This window comes from Sinocyclocheilus grahami, unplaced genomic scaffold (assembly GCF_001515645.1).
Source record: "Sinocyclocheilus grahami isolate Dianchi unplaced genomic scaffold, SAMN03320097.WGS_v1.1 scaffold273.1, whole genome shotgun sequence".
NCBI lineage: Eukaryota > Metazoa > Chordata > Actinopteri > Cypriniformes > Cyprinidae > Sinocyclocheilus > Sinocyclocheilus grahami.
In genome coordinates, this window is record NW_015505452.1 from 718,984 (window position 1) to 724,706 (window position 5,723).

The window sequence follows — 5,723 nt, forward strand, 5'->3', positions numbered from 1 at the left end:
CTTGTTGTTTGTCATTTCTCCGATCACAAATGCAGACATGGTTGTATGTTTACGCGGTGCGATGCAATGCAACGTGCAAAAAGAAAGTATAAGGTATTATAATCCGTAATTATGTCCCCACCTGGATGCAACAAATGCCTTGTTTATAATGGGTTTTAATGTTTTTGTCTCGTCGCTCCGGCCGGGACACGGCATCACAGTATGGTAAGGTGCGTAACATTTCCGTCACACGCTTGAGGTCAGCCAATCACAACGCACTGGATAGCTGGCCAATCAGAGCACACCTCGCTTTTCAGACCAATGAGCTTTGTAAAAATTGGCACGTCTCAGAAAGGCTGGCATGGAGGAGAAACAATAATGTACAGTATGTGGAAAATTTTTTTTTTTTTTTTACTTTAAACCGCATAAACACATTTCATTACACCAAATACACCAAATAATGTTCTTTTTAGCAACATCATATGACCCCTTTAATGTTAGGTGGGATTGATCGCGATTAATTTCAGAAAAAATGTGCGATTAATTAGTTATTTTTTTCAATCGTTTGACAGCACTAATATATATATATATATATTTATATATATATATCGAAACATACAAATTGAAAACAGTTCTTGTAAATTGTAATAATATTTCACAATATTACTGTTTTTACTAAGTCTTGAGCATAAGAGACTTCTTTCAAAAACATTTAAAAAAATCTTAGACGTTTTGTGAACCATTCTCAAAAGAATGACTCAATCACACCTGTAAATTGCATATTGAAAACATTTGAATCTTTTCCTCACACAAGGCTATTGTATGGCTTCAGGGGAGCTTCAAATATAATGTGACAGCCCCAGGTTTACTGTTTGTGGTCAAGTCACATTTATTTATATAGTATAATAAACAGTAAATTATGAAACAAAAAAGCAGCTCTATAGGAGACAATAGTGTCATACAGCTAATTTTTTTATTCTAATTTTGATTCAATTTACTTTAATAACAGGGTCAGTGTTGTAGAGTTGATCAGTTATGAAACAAGTTCAGTTCAACTATTCAGAAGACAATAGTGTCATTATTCAGCTCAAGTCAGTTCAGTTGAACCCCAGCATCAACCTATATTAAAAAAATTTGCAAGTGTAGTCCTCCAAAAATGTTTGTTTCTCTAATAAAAGGTCATACTGGATTGTAAATGATGACAGAATATGCATTTTTGGGTGAATTGGATTGCCCTTCAGGCTTCAGCATAGCAGAACATCATGTTCTCCAGTGTGCTTAAAAGCAACACAACTCTTATTTTCCCCCTCCATGAGACGTCTCTCTGAGCATGACAGTAGAGGTGTTACGACACTAAATCTTTCTGCAGCCATCCTGTTTCCGCCTCTTTTCCTCCGCAGTCTCTGCTGCTGTATCAGAGGGCTTCCATTAGGTAAATTAAGTTTTACAGAGGAGGATGGTTTAATAGACTCCCCACTCGTCTTTATGATACGTGCCCACTCTTTACAAGATTGTATTGTAATTCAGGTTTGCCCAGGGTGATGATGTTGACTGCCTAGTGCAGGTCTCAAGTCTCAAAGTAATTAAATGTCAGGTGATGTTACGAAATGAAAAATAAATCAGGAGGTGCGGCGTGGGCATGAAGGAAATGAAAGTGTACTCTCAGTAAACAGTCGCCCTCTTTAGACACCTAATGGTTTTTCTAATAAATTTACCAAAACTCTTTGATTAAAAGTTCATCCTGTTAAATAGTTGCAAAATGCAGTGACGGATGTTGAATAATGTTGAGTCTCTTTGAATGATTCATTAGCTTGCATTGGCACATATTTCCCAAAATGCTTTGGCGCTTATTAGTGGTGTTTGCTAAGGCAAGTATCATTACTAATGCTCATGCTTACAGTTTTCAACAAGAATCTGAAGGTGCGTTCACACCAACAGCAATTTACAGTAGTAAATCGACAGGAAGGCATTAGTTTTCAATGAGAGTTGCCAATTACCAGCGGCTTATGCAAGAACGACTGTTGGTGATGCAACAAAGCAGAGCTTCACTTTAAAGTCCTCATGAACCATAAGTTGCGACCGACTTTACTTCAATATTGTGATGTATTTCAGAGTAAAACAGAATATTGAATGAATAAATCAGAGGGCGGAGCTTGATTTTGGCGCACCTCCTTCCAGTAGACTGATGGTTGGAGGGGTGAGGTTTAGGTTGTTCAACCCAAGCTCAACAGAGGAATGCCATTCCAGAGGGGAAGTAAATTTTCATATTTAGATTAAAGATTATGAAGACAAACAATTGTGGATTAACTTGCGCTGATTAATTGTTCACTGCATGAATAGTAATGTGCACTAAGTAAAATTGGGTCAGTTTTGATTTCATGAGGACTTTTATGGACACATAAATCTGATGATTGTCCATCGGCCAATGTAGGGTCATTGATGAGCTTCTATTGGCCTAGTTTTTGGTACTGTTGCCACTAGTCGAACTCCTGTCTGCGGGTTTTTTTAATTTTTTTATTGAGCATGTTGAATTGGCGCTGTAGTCCATAAGTGAAAGATCACTCTGATTGGCTGTTCAGCTTAGTGAAAAGAGAAGAAACGGACAGAAGTAATGGAAGCATTTAAAAAACAAATTCAAGAGGGCTTCTCATAATATATCCGCAGCCCTAGTGGTTCATGCAAAATCACATTCTGTTTGAGTAGGTACTACATTTGAATTTGAACTAGGGTTGGGCGATATGGCCAAAAAAATGATCACGATAAAATTTTTCATATCAGTTGATATTGATAATTATCATCATAAATTTCAAATCTTTATTACCTCATTTCTATATGGTGAAATGTAATTATTCTGACTGTTTTGAGTTTTAATAAAATTAACCACTGGTCTTCCATAGTAGCACATGATAACCACAGTTAAAACCACACATATAGCACCTCAATAACATGGTAAAAATGTATATATAATTTCTAAGTATTTGTATGAAAAACAATAGTCTAAAGATATTTTGTATAAATGCACAAACTCTATAGCTTAATCACAAAAGAAATACTGAAGTCATATTCCCTTACTCCTTTAATACATTTAATTCATGTTTACATTAATAATATCATAACATTTCTTATGATTATCCCACATTTCTGCCACAATACCATGGTGCCGTTACTACAGTAAATCCATGATAAATGATCGCGATTTGTAGATTGAAAAGCCTTCTAACTGCATCATTGCGCATAGTGTTTCAGTTTGTCAGTGCTGTTTCATCTGGCTTTAAACTAGTTTCAATCACCAAGGTATTTATGTTTTCCGCTGAATTCAAGGGCCTCACACTGGATCTCACAGCGCTGTTTAGTGCTCGCGTGACCAAGACTCATCAGTGAGAAAACGCATTTGCTCTAGTAAGCTTGCGCTGCGCAGCATTTAAACTTTGGGCCGAGTGGATAAATGGTCAGTGTGGCATGGTTCAAATGAGTAGCACAGTTTCATTCCGCTTTTGGTGCATAAACATTATATCAAACTCTTGTTATCGTTTTATTGAAGAAAATTATATCACAATAATTTTCTTCAACGTTTTGTCGCCCAGCCCTAATTTGAACTTACTTTGTGACCGATAAAAAAGTATGTTCTATATAGTATTGAATATGGGTAGTATGAAAATGATTCGGACGTATTACAGCCATCATGTTGTTACTATCATGTGACCTATCGGTGTCAGTTGCGTCACTTCACCGCCATTCATAAATGCTCTCCCGTGTCCTCGTGGGACAGTAAAGTGTCCATCGAATGCACACTTCAGAATGGACATACTAGGACATACTACTCTTTTGTTGTACTGTTTTTCGCATACTGTATAGTAGGGAAGTATTCGATTTCAGATACAGCGTAAGTCTTTTGGTTTCTCTTTTTGAATGATGAATACAGACTACTGTCACCTGCTGGTATGGAGAGTTATATCTGCTCACACAGGCACAGAACATACATGCTAATTGGCCAATAGATGTAGTCTCTGTGGTCTGATAAAACAACATTCTGCCTAAAAGGCAGGCAATGTGAGGTGGTGTTCATTTTTGTCGCTTTGATTTGTCTAGGCCTTTATTTAAATGCAGTGTGATGTAGCTACAACAATAATGGAGTTGAGTAGAAACCCTGCAGATACTCTGCAACCTCCAGTGACAGTAATTGTTGTCTGTAATTAGGCCTAAGTATTACATTTTGTTGTGCAACTTGTCCTGCATCTTTGTATTACATACATGAATTACATCTTGAACTGTACAGCTTGTTAAAGAGATTCTTAATAAGGATTTGAAGGATGAATCTGGCATACTGGTATGCATCTAGATCTTGGGATCAGAACTTCATAAAGAAGGTAGGCTCTTTTGACTCGGCCAAGTAAGAAACCACCAGACAATCTCCCAAAATGCCTAAAATCTAATGCATAGCAGCATGCTAAATCCAATTCAGGTCATATTAGAAACCCCATTGCTGGCAGTGTGGAGTTTTGCATGCATAAACACCATGCACAATTTTCCGAAAACATAAATGAAAAAAATGAAGTTTATAATATTACTTGAAACTGTGAAAAACGATTTGTTACATTGCTGCTGCAATGTTTTTATTGCTGTTCTATTGCTCGAGTGCAGATGTTGTAGCCGACAGGCTCACAGTAAATAATCTAGCTGTGCTGTTGTTGCTTTTCTGGTTTGCAGTAATTCAAGTCTAGCCGTTTGAACTTAGACCAAAAGTGGTTCAATGTGCCTATATTATACACATGGCTTGAATGACAGGCCATTTTGTCAACCAACAGAAAAAAGCCTCATCCCAGTGGGCCGTGAATTGGCTGCCCAGGCCGCTCATTGAAATACAAGAATGATTTGTCGTCTGAAATGCTGTGCCCAACTATAGATTACCAATGGCCTCCGCTCTCCAACACATAGCTGCGCTACAATCGTTTTGTTAACCTCTGGTCCTCATTCTTCATGCAAACACTTTTCAGTTTGTTTGCTGTTTGTTCAGTGAATAGCAAAGACACCTCTAAAATGACCTGTCAATCATCACCCCCATATCACCTGACGAATATTTAAAATGCTCGATTCGTTTTATTTGTCAGCTAACCGTATAGTGTTGCTTCAGCTAACTCTGAATGCATGTTTTTCTTAAGCGAAATATAGAGATACATATTATTCAAAGAGAAATTACAGGTACCACAGAAATGTAGTCCAATGGGATTTCATGGGGGTTTTCTACCACATTCTCTTTTCTTCCCTCCATTCATTATCAGAGACAATTTGTTTTTGTTTTGGTACCTTCCACTCCACACTCGGTCTCAGTCAGTTGTTGTGTGGAATTGAGAGCTCCATACGGAATTTAATTTCAGCAGCCACTCATGTATGAAGTTGCAGACAGCCGGGCTAAAGCAGACTCTTTCGTCTGGTCCTGGGCTTTGCTGGCCTACACGAGGGCCAAAATATCATCCCACCTCTCAAACTAGCAGACTGTGGGCATTTGCGGAGGGGGTGGCTGACGGGGTGAGGCTTTGGCTTCTTCAGCCCACTGCATCGTAATGTAGCTAGATTAGAGGGTGCTTCAATTTTACGGAACACAAAACAAGTCATTTGTTTAGTCTTCACCCCAGGCCAAGTCTGAAAACATTACATTTAAAAAAGGACTTGTTTTGTCTGCTGTTAATACTGTTATCTATTATGTCCCCCCCCCCCCCCCCCCCCCCCCGCCGCGCCCCGCCAGG

General features: G+C 38.3%; 1 protein-coding gene across 2 annotated transcripts in view; it reads left to right on the forward strand.

Moving 5' to 3' along the window:
• LOC107599845 (GPI-anchor transamidase-like) overlaps positions 1-5,723 on the forward strand; it is a 46,737-nt gene that overhangs the window by 25,395 nt on the left and 15,619 nt on the right. The window lies entirely within an intron of this gene.